The sequence below is a fragment of the Schistosoma haematobium genome, chromosome 1 (assembly GCF_000699445.3).
Source record: "Schistosoma haematobium chromosome 1, whole genome shotgun sequence".
In the NCBI taxonomy this organism is placed as follows: domain Eukaryota; kingdom Metazoa; phylum Platyhelminthes; class Trematoda; order Strigeidida; family Schistosomatidae; genus Schistosoma; species Schistosoma haematobium.
Window position 1 is genome coordinate 59,715,824 of NC_067196.1, and position 17,692 is coordinate 59,733,515.

The window sequence follows — 17,692 nt, forward strand, 5'->3', positions numbered from 1 at the left end:
CTGTTTCGAAGACAGGACTTACTATGGCGTTCTTCCAGTCTTTTGGTAAACGACACTGAGTTACGAGTAGGTTAAAACACAAACTTAAGAGATTCGCAAAAAAGTTGGCCACTTCTTTTGATAACCTACGATGCAGTTCATCGAGCTACGTAGATGCTGATCGCAAAGTTTCTTTGAATCAGCTTTGTTTTCTCTGATTTTGTGGCTTCTACCGAAGTCAATGTATTCCTTCAGGCAAGCTCGCTTGTCTTATGGCACAAAATATTAATCCGTTATTGTTATTTAGTATTTTGTAAATGTTGGAAACTGAAGTTAATTTTTTTAAGCTAAAAGAAGTGTTGTTGCCGCATAGGACTCTAACTGTCGGCATGATCGTTACTAACTATCATTTGTGATGTTATCGGTAGCAATAAAAGAAAACAAGGAATTCACCGGTAAAATTAAATGTGCAGATGACATTGTGCGTAGATTCATGGTATTCTCCAGAAGGACCTTGACATTTCAAACGTTCTGCTCTGTGGGAAAGCGGCAACGGTATGCAGGTGACGTTTTAGAAATGATTAGAGGTAACACTATAAACTACACGTGACTTCAGGCAGCGCGTAAGTGACCTTGAGATGATTCACCTACTTACTTAGGTCAAAAGAAAGCCGTGAATTATTATGAGGAATTAGGATTGAGAATTGTGGTTACTAGTTAAGGTTGCGAGTTAGAGTAGAGTTTTTCATTGTGAAATTACAATCGCTTTAATGCCGATACCCAACTTGAATAAATGAATGGGTGAATTTCACGTCCGAAATTAATACCCGCCATCCTTGGTTTGATTGACTTGTCCTAAAGTAGAAGTTTCTCCGACTTGTCATACCTTAAAAGAAACATAACAGAGAGCTCATCTTTGCTAAAAAAAATGCGATAATTTACATGCATGATTGAAATAAACTTACTTTCGTGTATATATTACTTTAGTGGCATATTTGGTCTATTTTAACTTCGACTGTTTCGACTAAGGTTCAGAATTTTCCTCGTATTAGTTTTTCGATACTCCGTTTTTAATTGATTCCAAGACTTGTTCGTATTTCATGCATTTCACCCTTAAATCTGTTTTCAATGATCGGCTGTACTTTTAAATGTAGGCAGCCTAATTGTTTCTTTTCTTCGGTGGGAATAGTGAAATGTGGTGAGTAAAACAGCGAATTCCTACAAATGTGTTCATTTGAAACTCACCTCAAGGAAAGGATGCTCAAAGCCTTATTGCCATTGACGTCTTACATTTTCTGTTTTAGCAGTATACTGCTAATCCATTAACCGATGCCCCTTCCGGCTTTAGGTAGTAAGAAAGTTGATGGTAGCTGCATTACTGATCTGTGTACTGACAGTGACAAATGCGAATGTGGAGGAATATATATATATATATATATATATAATATACGTTGGTGGGTACGACTTTAAGGTTTTGCTCGACTACCCGGATAAGACCATTACCGTTCCAAGCAGCCGTGATGTGGTTTTCCCGAGTGGCGTAGAACGGAAGGCGATGTGTAAATAAAGAAATCAAAAACACGTGCTCAGTAGGCTGCTCTTCTGAGCCACAGAACAGCTCACCGACATCCTGCAATTAGAATAAGATTGACCTGGTAGACGTTTGATTTCACTGAGTATTAATTACTTACCTACTTACGCCTGTTACTCCCAATGGAGCATAGGCCGCCGACCAGCATTCTCAACCCACTCTGTCCTGAGCCTTCCTTTCCAGTCCTCTCCAATTTTTGTCCATTTTTCCCATGTCTGTCTCCGTTTCTCGACGTCATGTGTTCTTTTATCTTCCTCTCCTCCTTTGGCCTTGAGGATTCCATGTGAGGGCTTGCGTTGTGACGCAGTTCGGTGCTTTCCTCAATGTGTGTCCTATCCACTTCTAGCGCTTCTTCCTGATTTCTTCCTCCACTGGAATCTGGTTTGTCCTCTCCCATAGTAGTTTGTTGATGATAGTGTCTGACCAACGGATTCTGTCTGCTCTTACCAACGTAAAATCAATTTCCATATTACTTGTAGGCTGAGTCAGCCAAGTTTTTGTGACTATATCTGGCTTGGTAAAGCCCATCTGTACAACTAGTTCGAACACTTATTGAGCAAGCTTCGGGCATTTGTGTAACAGATGAGAAGCCTTTTCAAATTGCTTTGTGATGCACCCAGAGTGGCTTCACCATGATTCTCTTACGAAGCCTCACAACCCAAAAATTTAAAAATTTTGGGTATTTTTCACCAGTTTCTAACCTAATTTTTATTTTTTTTATCGGCTTCTCGTCTTTTTACAAGGTCTACGAGCGACACGTCCTTACGGATAAAAACTTCTGAACTCTTTAGTTTATATCGATTCTGTAATATTAAGTCCAGTTATTTAGGTGATCCAAATACTACTTTAAGCAGCCTAGTTTGATTTCGTTTCATGTGAGATTGATTACTTAGTCTGTACAGCTTTAACAAGGTGACTCCGGAGATGTCCTGAGGCACAAGCTGAATAAGCTGTTATATAACCTATTGTCATGCTTAATATTTCACTTTTCCTGGGTTTCTGAAAGATAGTTGGCCTGTCACTGTGACAAGTCTTTGATTTCTTGACTGACAATTTATGAGCGTATTCGCACGAAGTTGTTCTGATAATCATCTCATGAGGGACGCGCAATTCAGTATGATCCGTCGATAAAAACTTATTAGGCCGTCATACGTACACAATTGCTCGTCTGCAGTCGATTCTGGATAACTTGGAGTGGCTACCACTTTGCTTTTTAGTGTGTCCGAGGAAATCCCGGGAGCTGGTTCCCCTTAACGTTTCTGAATGTCAACAGTAGTGTCATTCCATTGGAGTTGCTCATAAACAAAGTCCAGATGCTTTTTTTCCGGACATACGATCGAGCGATCATCCACCATACGTGCACGAGGTTGAGACCTAGAAAAAGATCATCTATGAATCTCCGAAATTTTTTGCAGCATTTCTTAAGCCGAAAGGTGTATTCGAAAGTTCGTAGAGTCTAAAAGAAGACGTGACAGCAGTTTTAGGGATATCGTCTTCAGCTATAAGAATCCTGTTGTGTGTCTAAGCTAAATTGGTTTTTGGAAAGAAACACTTCCACTTTTTAATGAAGCTGTGAAATCGTAAGTGTGAGACAAGAGGTAATGTTTGGCAGTAGTTCCTGTATCCAGTTGCCAATAGTCACCAGTTGAATACTAATGGTTGCTGCTATTTTACCGACCATGTGCAGACGAGATGCTCACAGGCTTTTTGATAGCAGGATGATCCCTAAATCTATCGTACGGTCGAATTCGTTTTTAGCCAACCCCAGCTTTTCTTGGGCTAGTCGGAGAACTTTCGAGATCATGGGTGGTCCTGTAGCCTTGATGTGATGTGTAACATTGCTGGTTACACATGGTGATTTCGGTTGCGTTTTGTATATTTCGGAGTACTCACCAAGTATTTGTCAGTAGTTTATATCGATCGTGTGTCTTACTATGACGGGATAATTTACAACTGAAAAAAGAAGATGCACAAACATATAATGCAGTATTTCTGTCTATCAGCTCTCGTTTGTGCGTGTTGATGTGTAGACCATGATGTTGCAGCAAGTTTTCACCAATGATTGACATAGAAAAATGTGCAACAACGAAGATCCAGTGGACAGGTTTGCATGAACCCACGGGAAGATAAACATACTGCTGAGAATTTTTCCCCGATTAACCACACTCCCATCTTATCTAGAACTGTGGAGAATAATAAGAAAGCATTCATTTAGATATGCACAAACTGACTTTGTCATCACAACATGGATTTATCACCAAAATGTCGTGAGTAACCCGTCTCTTAGAATTCTTTGGCTGTATAATAAACAGTAGAGATTAAGGGAAGCTAGTTGTCACTCTATTTTAACTTTACTAAGACGTTTGATAAACTACAACGCTCTTCTCTTTTACTTAAATTAAAGAATTTTAGTATAACAGATAAAATAAATAATTGGATCTCATCCTCCATGAAGGATCGAACGCAGGTAATGAAAACAGGGCAACACTTCTCCGACCGCAGAACATTATTTGTGGCATCAATCAGGGCTCAGTCATTGGACTCCTATTGTTCATAATGTATGTTGATGTCATTTGCAACTACATTTATCAAAACCTTTCTATATGCTGATGACCCTATGAGTGCTGTTCGACCGTTGACGACCATAAGAAGCTCAGAATATCCTAAATATTTGTGAGTTCCCTCTATTTCGTGTTATAATGGTTCAAAAATACTTTTATAATTATTATTATCACTAGAATCCAAAAACTGTTTTTTCTTACATACTTATTGTCTAACTCAAAAATTTTGAGACCCTAAACCCTGCTTTCATATTCTTTGATCAGCTATCTGTTTTCATAATCTCTAAACCACGCATCATCTGACCAGTATTTTATAACTTATGCCATTAGTTATCGTCATATCAATGTGATATGTTTAACACACGATACAAAGGCTTTGGCTGTCCGATTTGTTTGTGATATGGAACTAGTAGTAACAGTGTGTTCCAACAGGGTGTGCAATACAGAGCTTAGATAAAAGTGATGATGTCACAGGTATTCAGTGTTTGACAACGCTTCTACCAGTAACACCTTCTAATATATTTCGTTCCCACCCAGAGAAATCAAAAGACAGAGTCGAGGAGATCGGAAGAGTGTATTTGGCGATTACCAATATATCGGAATTCTCTGATCTAATCTGGCTAGCGATTGCGGTTAATATTGAGCACAGCGTTACCACACGTGATCTGGTGCGGATGCATGACCGAGTGCCTTCAGCAAGGTCAGTCCACTAAAACTAATCTGGTCAGCATCCAATGTCGAAAACTTAGTGCTATTTATTTTGGGGATTTATTTACCGCTACAGATCACTCCCCCCCTAGTGGGGCAGTGACGACCCTAAGACGTGGCCAGCCAGAAGTTTAAACCCAGCGAGTTCGTCGTTGGTAAACACTCTTCTGATAGCTTGCAAGGATCAGCAGCGTCTGGTCGTCTTTCCTTACTATATGGGACCGAGGTACAACATAGTAGAAAAAGAAAAAGTACGATGAAAATCTCGACTCCTCATAAACGTCATCATTCTTTTCCAGCCAGCCTGGAAAAGAAAAAAGAAAATGTAAGTGCATGTCGAAATACACTCGTATGTGCGTAAAAACATAATGTCGGCGAAAAAAATCGGAATCCAAACTAATTTACACGTAATATCGTTAAAAAAAATTTGTTTTTTTTTGCTTTTGTTTTTTTTGGAATAAAAAAATATAAACATATAGGCATATTAAAATTGTTTTTTTCAATATTATATATTGTCAAAAGAAAAATCGAGATAATATAAAATGTCGAGTAGTTTCTTACGTGCAGTAGTCGTTTAAATGTTCTGGAAATCTTACTCTTCTTCCAGAACGCGTCGTTTTAGGTTTACTTTCAGATACATTCGGAGTATCATCGCTAGTGTTGGTTGTCGGTTGAGGGATTATGAGTGTAGGAGTCGTGTTGTGCGATTGTACCAAAGGAAAGTCGACGTGAATAGGAGTTCCTTCTAAATACGCTGCTTTGAGGCGATCGATGCTGATGCTATCGTTTGTTCCGTTCTTATCGACTATATAGTACTTAGATTCACGTTGAAGAACTTTGAAAGGTCCTTCGTACGCTGATTCGAATGGTCGTCGATGCGAGTCTCGACGAACGAAGACGTGTGTACTATATCGTAAGTCAGGTTGAACGAATACATCAGTTGATTGAGGTCGAGTGGAAGCAGGTTTAACTGAACGCATTGCGTTTGTAAGCCTGTTCGTGTAGGAGGTTAGATACATGTTCATTGAAGAGGATGAAGGATCCACGAATTATCCCGGAAGTCGAAGTGTCGTTCCATAAACGAGTTGAGCTGCAGTGTATCCAATGTCAGCTTTCACTGCATTGCGGATACCTAGTAAGACGAGTGGAAGAGCGTCGGTCCACTGTGAAACGTTTGCAGCTGATAGTGAAGCTTTTAGTTGTCGGTGAAAACGTTCTACCAACCCGTTTGCTTGTGGATGGTAGGCGGTCGTTCGGAAGCGAGTGCTTCCTAAAAGTGTGGTCAGGCGACGGAAAAGATCAGATTCAAACTGACGTCCGCGGTCTGTAGTGATGGTTGAAGGGCAGCCGAAGTTTGCTACCCATCGTTCGACGAAGGCGCGGGCCACCGTTTCAGCAGTGATGTCCTTGATAGGTACTGCTTCTGGCCATCGAGTAAAACGGTCTACGCAGGTTAAGAGGTAAGCGTATCCATTTGAATCTGGTAAAGGTCCTACCAAATCCAGATGAACATGGTCGAAACGAGCATCGGGAGTTTTAAACGAGCCTAAGGGAGATTTATTGTGTCTTATAACCTTAGATTTTTGGCAGCTTACACAGGAGCGTGCCCACTCCCTCACGTCTTTATTCATGCCAGGCCAGCAAAACCGTTCTGCTATAAGCTTGATGGTTGCACGAACACCTGGATGAGAAAGTTTGTACAATGTATTGAAGACATTGCGTCGATAATTTTTCGGCACGATTGGGCGATCTCTACCTGTAGATGTGTCACAAAGTAAGGTTTCCTTACCTGTTCCCATCTGTTTGATGCGTAGTTTAAGGGTTGTGGACGATAACTCGTGCTGAAGATCACTGTCTTCTTTTTGAAGCTCGACGAGTTTAAGAAGGTCGATTCCTTGGAAACTGTTCAAGGAAGTTATGCGAGATAAGGCGTCTGCAACTACATTGTTTGCTCCAGAGATGTGTTGAATATCCGAAGTAAACTGCGAAATGTAGTCCAGTTGTCGAGATTCACGGGGAGAGTACTTGTCAGGAGGAGAGCTTAACGAGAAAGTGAGCGGTTTATGGTCGGTGAAAAGGGTGAATTCACGGCCTTTGACATAGTGTTGAAAATGTCGTACAGCACAATACATAGCTAGGAGTTCCCTACCGAATGTGCTGTACCTCGATTCAGTGTCTAGCAACCTTCTAGAGAAAAATGCCAAGGATTGCCAAGAGTTGTTAACCCATTGTTGTAAGACTCCTCCGATTGCTGAGTCGGATGCGTCTACTGCGATACTAATGGGTGCTTCGGTGTCCTGATGTGCATACATTGTTGCTTTAGCGATCAGTTCCTTAACTGTGGAGAATGCTTTTCGTGCGGTGTCGTCCAAATTAATGGATTTCGCATTTCCACGAAGTTGGTCGGTTTGCGGTTTCATGAGTAATGCGCATTTCTGTATGAAACGTCTATAGAAACTTACCAGGCCGTTAAACGTGCGTAATTGCTTGACGGTGGTCGGTTCTGGGTAATCCAGAATGGCCGCCACTTTGGTTCTAAGGGGTCGGATACCTTGAGCATCGATAGTGTGTCCCAGAAAGTCTAATGAGTTGGTTCCAAATTGGCATTTCTGAACGTTTACAGTAATGCCATGTTTTTGTAATCGTTCGAAAACAAGATCCAGATGCTTGAGATGTGTTTCTCTGTCCGGACTTGCGATTAGACAGTCATCAACATACGCGTGTACGAAGTTGAGACCTCGAAAAACGTCGTCCATGAATCTTTGGAATGTTTGAGCAGCATTCCTTAGACCGAAAGGCATTCGCAAAAATTCATAGAGTCCGAAAGGAGTTATGATAGCTGTTTTCGGTATGTCGTCAGTAGCCATAGGGATTTGGTTATACGCTTTAACCAAGTCGATTTTCGTAAAGACAGTTGTACCTTTTAAGGTAGCTGTCAAATCGTGAATGTGAGGCAACGGGTAACGATCGGGAATGGTTTTCGGGTTCAATCGCCGATAGTCGCCAGTTGGACGCCAATCGTTGCTGTCCTTTTTAGGGACCATGTGCAACGGAGATGCATATGGGCTACTTGACGGTCGTATGATTCCTTAGTCTATCATATGGTCAAACTCGTTTTTCGCCAACCTCAGCTTTTCAGGAGCTAGTCGGCGTGCTTTAGAAAATACAGGTGGTCCTGTAGTCGTGATGTGATGTGTAACGTTGCTGGTTACACACGGTAGTTTCGGTTGAGTTTGTTGTATCCCAGGGTACTTATCGAGTAGTGGTTGATAGAGTGGGTCTATCATATGTTTAACTGACTGGGGATACTCTACAACCAGTAAAAGAAGTTACGCAAACGGACAAATTAGTGTTCCCGTCTACTAGCCTCCGTTTGCGCGTATCGATGATCAGATTGTGGTGTTGTAGAAGGTCCATACCAATGATTGGTATAGAAACATCTGCAACAACGAAAATCCAGTGTATGGGTTTGCGTAAACCCACGTTAAGGTAAACGTACCTTTTGCCATACGTAGCGATCGGTTTTCCGTTTGCCGCCTGTAAGTTTAGGGTCGATTCGTGTAGTCGGTCGTTAGGATTTGCTGGGAGAACGCTAACTTCTGCGCCAGTGTCGACGAGGTAGCGAACTCTCGTTGTCACATCTGTGACGAATAACAGACGGCTATGTTTGCCGGCTACGGTTGCCGTTAACGCGTGCCGGCTTGGAAGTTTCCCGGATTGTTTTTCGAATCAGTCGGTTTCGTGTTGGGAAAATTGCAGGGTTTTCTGCAATTTCTGGAAAACTTTCCATACTGGTTATGATACCAGCACCAGTCGGGATTATCCGTCTCTCGTGGTCTAGAGACAGATCGCTTACGAGAAATGTTTCTACGTGGAGTGCGCGATCTCTTACGGTCGGTACGAAGACTAAGATAACGCGTGAGTGTGTGACATAAGTCGGTTATATCATTCTGAGTCGTTTGAGGTTTTTCTTTGACTGAAAATACCTCTCTAGTAGACGATTTCGTTATTTCTAAAATACGGTCGGCAGATGCAACTAGCTCGTCTAAGGCGTTGTTCTGGAACGAGACCAGAACTGCTTGCACCTGTTGGGGAAGTTTTGACAAGAAGAGTTGTTTGAATAGACCTTCATCGAAAGTTCTTGGGCCTATTACCTCTCTCATCCGTTGCAACATGTCCGTCGCAGAACTGTGTTGCAGGTCGATGTTATTGAAGAGTTGACCTAACCTTTGTCGATCGGTTAGGTCTCCTCGTTTGAGAATCGAGCGTTTTAAGATTTCGTAAGGTTCGGAAACATCACTAGTAAACATACTAGGTGTTACGTACCTGTTGAATCCGCGCGGTAGTGCCTTGACTACTGCGAGGAATTGTGCACGTGTGTCGTTCACGCCGTGCTCGGAGAAGTCGGCTTCTGCGTAGCAAAACCAGGCTTCGATGTTGTCGGGCCAGAAAGGCATCAGTTGAAACGAAGGTGGGGACAAGGTCTTAAGCTTGAGTACTTTAGGTGTCTGTTCAGTCATGATGAAATATGAAGTACGATTATGAACGAGGAAAAGATATATATATATATATCCAAGAAAAAATACGAAAAAAATTCACAATGTTTAAAAAAATAAAAAAAATAAGGCAATGATATATAAAAATCCCAAAAAGGAACAGACTCACAGTTGCAATAAGGTGTACCAGATCACGACGGTCTCACCAATGATGATGTCACAGGTATTCAGTGTTTGACAACGCTTCTACCAGTAACACCTAATATATTTCGTTCCCACCCAGAGAAATCAAAAGACAGAGTCGAGGAGATCGGAAGAGTGTATTTGGCGATTACCAATATATCGGAATTCTCTGATCTAATCTGGCTAGCGATTGCGGTTGATATTGAGCACGGCGTAACCACACGTGATCTGGTGCGGATGCCTGACCGAGCGCCTTCAGCTAGATGAGTCCACTAAAACATATGGTCAGCATCCAATGTCGAAAACTTAGTGCTATTTATTTTGGGGATTTATTTACCGCTAAAAAAGCACTATTAAACACACCACAAATGTAACAGGGCCTAGTACCACAAAAGTAGGGATGGTGTAGAGATAACTCCATTCTACTTATGTAAGATCCATTTTGAATGTTTTGTGTGTTGGTGAAAATCCCTTAATGTATATACTTGTGCTTTGTTCCTATTAATCCCCTTAGTTGTACATTGTTGTCTTTTGATTACATTTGAATTGTTAATACTTGTATTTTTTATCATAGTTTTTGTTTTTCTTATGCGTTCACTAAATTTGTGTTTCTTCCCGAACTGCATCTGTGTTGTTTTACTTGACACTTGTTCTTGGCGGTAGCCATATTGATTTGCTCCTCCTTTTGTGCGTGTGTTCTATCCAGCCAGGATAGAACAACGTTCATTTGTTGTGACTGGTAATTTTCTCTCATCTTTTATCAACTCCTTTATTTATTGTCATTTAGATTTATTGATTGAACAATTATTGGTTGAATAGCCGGGTGGTAATATTTGTTTAGGTAACGATTTACATTTAAATTTATGATGAATTATAGAACCGCTATTTACCCGATTACTTGTTTTGATTTCGACGGGAAAGGGCGCGTGTCTAAAGTACCTGGACGGTTATTCTTCAACATCCAAACCGTAGTTTGGATTCTACACTTATGTCTGTAAGACGGGACGTCTTGGTAGAACACGGCTTCTTATGGTCTGTTAGAATGTCACGAATCAGTAATAGTTATGCTGATTTCTTATACAAAATAACTGTTTGACTAATGTCTGTAACCTTAATCGGCTTCACTTCCTACTGTGAAATGCCAATGCAAGCAATATCGGACAATTTTGCTTAGTAGGAGCTTACTCTACAGAAGTCATAACAGTGAGAACGAGTTATTATAATTTCGATGAAAAAAGCCGGTTTGTATCCGAACACTGCGTTTTTCTTAATAAACTTTAAAAATACACTTAGTCCTAAACTTCCAGCTCTTTTGAACCGCCTCCATTTGTATAACCCTTCGTTCACCAAATGCCATACTTTGGCTCGTAGTCTTTAACCTGGTGATATTTCGTGTCTATAGGTAACTCTCGTGCTATTGATAGAAGAAACCAGACAAGTAGTGAATAGGTCTTTATTTCGATCTTAGCGCAGTCACAGTGGAGCGTGGGATTATCTGTTCAGACAAACAAAGGCTCTCAACATTCAATATAAGATAATGGGGAATATAACGCTTATACAAAACAAGGAAGTGAATGAATACTTGAACAATGCTGTTTTGGCATATGCTTGGTTGTTTGAGGTCAACTCTTAACCAACCAACCTAAGCTGTTACATTAGCTTCCCCCTAGAATCGACTTCCGTAAGAACGTCGGTTCGATTAACCTAACTATCGAAAACACCTTAGTTCTATTTCTCGTCCCAAGGGAAAATTATCAACTCGCTCACTGTTTGACTTACAATCAGTGACGACTGACGCTGTCAACGATAGTCCATGGATGTCTCTTCATTTACTAGCTTGTCATCTTATTTTGTGGCATGTGATTTCTTCTACAAATATCGCTGACGGTTTGCTGCGTGCTTTCAAGAGAAAGTGTGAGAATGTGGAACAAGAATATCTGAGGAAGTGCCGCGAGCGGGCTACCCAACACCATGTTGGTGAGGTACGATTTTTCCGTGCTCAGACCGGCTATCAGGTGTTTACTCACCTGCCTCTTGAGTCGCCCTCAAGTAAAAAGTAAAGAAGAATCTACTTCAAAGGTAATGGTCAAAATCAAGCAAACCTGAAGAACTGCTCCACTGCCTGCATAAAATAATAAGATACAAAATGGAAATACATAAATGTAATTGATAATTGTTCGGTTCCATGTAAGTGCTTGGTCTCCAGAACGGATTGGTATTCTGGAAGGGAATAGACATAGTGTAGATATCTTGTGCACGAAAACCCATGAAAAGAATACTCTTTTGTAATGCATATATGTAAAAGGGTGAACTTGCTAGAAGTTGGACTCTTCAACAAAATCGATCAAACGCGTGACCTTGAGCCTGTGATGACCGCGTTTTACAACTAGGTGCGTAACCAAGGGTGCATCAGAGTACTCCACAAAACGGAAAAGAATACACGGTTAAGAAGCAAAAAAATTGTGTAGAGTATGCGGATCAAGTACAGTTGTGTCAAATACCCTTTTCTGGTTTGATTTAGGTATGCATGATATACTGAAGCAATATTTCGTCAATTCATCCAAGTAACGAATTGGTTTGCACCTCAGAAGTGTGTAAGTCGTATTACTCATTAGTATTATGAGTGATTAATTGGTGTAAGGAAATATTGAAGTCACTTCCTCCGTGGTCTGATGTGGTTGAACGGCTGAGCACGCGGTCTAGCATTCAGAAGGGCAGAGGTTCGAGTGCGTGTGGGGCCTGCGTTTTTGTTCACCAGACCCACCTTCAATACGATGTTTGTTGCCCGTAAGTCGCGCACATATGAGAGAAAAAATGACAAGAGGACAGATTGATATATCAAAGTGCCATATTGGAAAAGTATAGGTTCTTTGTTTACATGAATATTATTACTATAGAAAAAAAACTACAAGTTTAGTAAATTTCCATTTTACGTTATATTTAAACCAACGAATATATATATATATCAGTTATTGACATAAAATGTCTTTTTTATAACGCTAATGTTAAGTTCCAGGACTTTGTATGGGCCACTAATAATAATTGGTTTAACGTTAGCATAGCTGTGATATTCATATTGTCAGTTCAATGTTATGATTACCAAAAAAGTTCCCTTATAAGTTGTTTAAAATTAGGTATGTGGAATCAATGCGGCTGACATAGTAACCTTACAGTAACGCACTGTACTATATCTTCACGGTTATTGATTCTTAAATGTCAGAAATTAAAAAAAATCTGAATATTGCCAATAAAGATGGGTTATATGATCACACTAAAAAGCATGCTGCAGGGAAACTGGTTAAGTCATTACGTAAGTTTCCTAAACATGAAAAAAAATGATGAGAACTTTAATAAGCACTTGACCATGGTTTAATCCAAAATGTTGTCTAGAAAACTACTTATTAATAGTAGTATTAATCGTATCAAGCTACTAAACATATCCTCAACCGAAAACTTTTAGAAGTAGTTCATATGGTATATATTGTATAGCCAGTCTACGTGAAAAATGTATATAAATATATAAGAAGTACAGCCAACATAGTTAATTAACCAGAAAAAGAAATTATAAAACTCGCCTGGGTTGCTTTTTGAATTCGTTGTATTTGCCAGTGTTAGTTGTATGAGTTTGATTAAAATCCTCAGCCATCGTTTCGGAATACCTAGCTTATGTGTCCAGTATTTAAAAAAAATATTTAACATAACACGTATATATCAAAGGTAAAAGGTCTGGGGAGTTGTCGGTGAGGCGGAATGAGGAAAAAAAATTATTTTTAAGTAGATGCAGGGTGTGATTAGCTGCGTGGTTAGATTTAATCCTGCAGCCGAAACTGTCAACATCCTTGACTGACTAATTGGATGTGCCCAGCGAACCGTTTTAGTCATTTGTAAAGATTTATTATCTTTACATTTCGATTCCGTAATGGATTTGTCAGTTAAACGATCTAACAACACGTATGGTGGTTCATGATCTAGATAAGCCGGCTTTAGCCTATCAATACTTACTGTGTCGATGTTTCCATGTTTTTCTATCACGAAATATTTAGATTTTCTTGAGATGACTTTGAAAGGACCTTCAAATGGAGGACTGAGTGGTGCTTTTATTTTGTCACATCTTATCCAGACGTGCGTGCAATTGCTTAGGTCTTTAGGTATATATACGGCGCGCGATTGTTCACGAGTATTAATCGGCTTAATTTTAGACATGTGGTCCCGTAGTTGATCTACATAATTTTCTAAATTAAGTTTTTGACTGTTAGTATTAGGGTTAATAAATTCACCTGGTAGTCTCAGAATTGTTCCGAAAACCAGTTCCGCAGCTGATAACTGTGCGTCAGTTTTGACAGATGTTCGTATAACCAACATAACCAACGGTAGGAATTCTGTCCACTGATTGGGGTTTGAGTGAGATATAAGGGCGGTTTTTAGCTGACGGTGAAAACGTTCTACCATCCCATTAGCCTGAGGATGATATGCAGTGCAGCGTATCCTATTGGAGCCTAGAAGTTTAGCCAAGTTATTAACTAGTTCGGATTCGAATTGCGCTCCTCTATCCGTCGTTATTGTTATGGGTGTACCAAAAATGGTTACCCAGTTCTGCATGAAAACTTTGGCTACTGTTTCCGCTGTGATGTCCGCTATCGGGATGGCTATAGGGAATCTGGTAAATCGATCTATGCATGTAAAAAGATAATTGAAACCGTTTGAACGTGGTAAAGGACCTACCAAGTCGATATGCACATGGGCAAAACGTGCATCTGGTTGCGAGAAAACACCTATGGGTGAATTTGTGTGACGATTAATCTTTAATTGTTGACATGCTGAACACTCTCTAACCCATTTGTGTACATCCTTCTGTAAATTCGGCCATATATATCTGGCATTGATTAGTTTTGTTGAAGCTTTTGCGCCAGGATGAGACAAAGAATGAAAGTTATCATATATCAGCTTTCGCATATTTTTGGGAACGAAAGGTCGCGGCATTGCCTTGGTCGTGTCACAATAAATTAGAATACCATCGATAGGTGATGGGAATTGTTTTAAATTAAGACTTGAATTGTTTGTTTTAAGTAGGTTTTGTAATTCTAGATCCTGCTCTTGTTCGTGTCTTAACGTCTCGAAGTTTACTGTAGACTGCTGTAGCACGTTCATTTCTAGTCTGGATAAAGCATCTGCCGCCTGATTGTCCTGACCTTTGACATGTCGGATATCGCTTGTGAACTGTGATATATAGTCAAGGTGTCGGACTTCTCGAGGTGAGTATTTATCGGCTCTCGCTTTTAATGCATTCGTCAGTGGTTTGTGATCCGTAAAGACTATAAATTCCCTACCTTCTAACATGTGTCGGAAGTGTTTAATGGTCAGGTAGATTGCAAGAAGTTCTCGCCCGAAGGTAGAATACCTTGTTTCGGCTGGAGCGAGTCTTTTCGAGAAGAAACCAATTGGTTTCCAGGCGTTTTTAACCGGTTGGTTAAGGGTACCGCCTACTGCTTTATCTGAAGCATCCACCATCAAAGCAAGTGGGGAAAGAGAATTCGGATATATCAACGTAGTTGCTTGAGCCAGTTTATCTTTAAGCTGTTTAATAGCTTCGATGGCGTCAGAAGAAAGTTTGAATTCTTTTGGTTTTCCTTTAAGTGAATCTGTCAAAGGTTGCATTAATTGTGCACAACCTGGTATGAATCTGCGATAAAAGTTAATTAGACCTAGAAAACTTCTCAGTTGTGTTAGAGAACTAGGTATGGGGTATTGTTTGATGGTATCCACTTCTTTTTTGATAGGTTTAATCCCTTCTGGGCTTATTGTGTGACCGAGAAATTCTAAAGTTTGAACACCGAAAACACACTTACTTTGATGTATGTTTATTCCATGTTCATCCAGTCTTTTCAACACTGCTTGTACATGCTGTTCGTGTGATTGCAAATCGGGGCTGGCAATTAACAAGTCGTCTATATACCCCTGCGCAAATGGCATATCTCGAAGTAGGTTATCTATGAATCTTTGAAATGTCTGTGCCGCATTTCTCAGGCCGAATGGCATGCGTACAAACTCGAATAAGCCAAAGGGTGTAGTAATAGCTGTCTTGGGGATATCTTCATCAGCCACTGGGATATTGTGATATGCCCTGACTAAATCAATTTTAGTGAATATGTTCATACCCTGTAAACCGTTTGTGAAATCTTGGATATGCGGTATTGGGTACCTATCTGGTACGGTTTGACGGTTTAGGGCTCTGTAATCCCCGCACGGTCGCCAGTCACCTTCATTCTTCTTTGGGACCATATGCAAAGGGATGCCCATTGACTATCAGAGGGACGGATAATACCCAATTGTAGCATATAATCAAACTCGGCCCTAGCGATTTTGAGCTTATCTGGTGCTAGTCTCCTGGGTTTTGCAAAAACCGGTGCACCTTCGGTTTTGATAGTGTGACTCACTTTTAGTTTGTCTTTAGAAGGCTGTGGGTTTGGTTTAGTTAAGTTTGGAAATTCCGCGAGTATATCTTGGAATTTCGCTGTTGTTACTGGAGGAGTTTGAATCAAGTTAAGAGAGCTGATGTGACTTTCTTTGCCTTTTGTGTAATACGAAGTTTCTTTTAGTGTTAATCGCCGTTTCTTGGTGTCAACTAGAAATTCGTATCTCTCTAGAAAGTCCATCCCCAGTATTGCCAGATCTAAGTCGGCTACCGTGAAAACCCAAGGGAATTGCCTCCTGAACCCCAAATCTAGGGTTAAAGTTTTCTGCCCAAATGTCGCAATTTTAGTTTTATTTGCAGCTTGAAGTGTAATTGATGATGTTTCTCGACTAATCTCAGTTTTATTTTGAGGGATGATGCTAAGAGCAGCGCCAGTATCCACCACGAAATTCAAGCCAGAATTTCTGTCTCTAACATAAAACAAGCGACTGTTTGGGCGCCCCTCCTCAGTCGTTGCGACCTGGGGAGGGGTTACTCGTTTCCCGCTGCCTTAGGATTATGCTTAGGCCAGGCGCATGGTTGCATGCACTTGGTTGAGTTGACACCAAACTTCCAGTGGTACCAACAAAACTGCCCAGATTGTCTGGACATTTGTGACCTGTTTTGTGACTTGGCTCGTTGTCGTTGTGGTGACCTGCTCCTGTTTCTATGACCCATTTGCATTCTGGTAACAGCCTCAGTGAGACTCTTAACGCTCGCAATGAGTCCTTCTATTACGGGGTCTTTTGCTGATTCTACTTTTTGTGTGTGATTTATTGTGCCTGATCCAGTTGGAGGACCTCTTTCCATTATTCTGTCGGCTATACGCGCTAAATGAGATAATGAGGTTTCAGAATCTTGTGCATCCAAACAGTGTTGGACGTAGCATGGGAGAGCTTGTATCCATCCTTGTTTTAGGACTGCTCCACCCACTGTGTTATCACCCACTAAGACTTGGAGGTGACGTAAAAACTGTGACGGCGACCGATCACCTAGTGTTTCACCTTGAAAAAGTCTTTGAATTCTTTGACTATCTGATAATGATAAACGGTTCATTATCTCTCTTCTTAAGATGGTGTATGGTTGTGGTGATGGCGGATCTAAAATCAAGTCACGGACTTCTTTGGTGACTGAAGGAGGAAGGATAGAACACAAATCTCTATAGCGAATCCCTTCAGATTTGATATTGTGTCTCGTGAAATAATGCTCTAGTTGAGCAAACCACAACTCAGGATCACTACGATCAAATTCTGGAATACGGGATTTCGTAGTCATAACAGTGTCTATCTCCACTGGTGACAAATCATCCAGATTATGGGTTTCTATTGAGTCTGACATGAGGTATGTGACAAATATAGCAATAAAGTTAGCACGAAAAAATGGTTTCTATAACACGAATAACTTAAGGTAATTAAAAAAAAGAAAAAACTATTTATATATCCAACTTAGTTTACGGATAATCAGGTCTACTTTTACGATTGAGTACAAAAAATATAATATCAATAACAAAAATGAGGTTAAATTTGTGTTCAAAAGGGCTCACCAATTTCGTGTCTATAGGTAACTCTCGTGCTATTGATAGGAGAAACCAGACAAGTAGTGAATAGGTCTTTATTTCGATCTTAGCGCAGTCACAGTGGAGCGTGGGATTATCTGTTCAGACAAACAAAGGCTCTCAACATTCAATATAAGATAATGGGGAATATAACGCTTATACAAAACA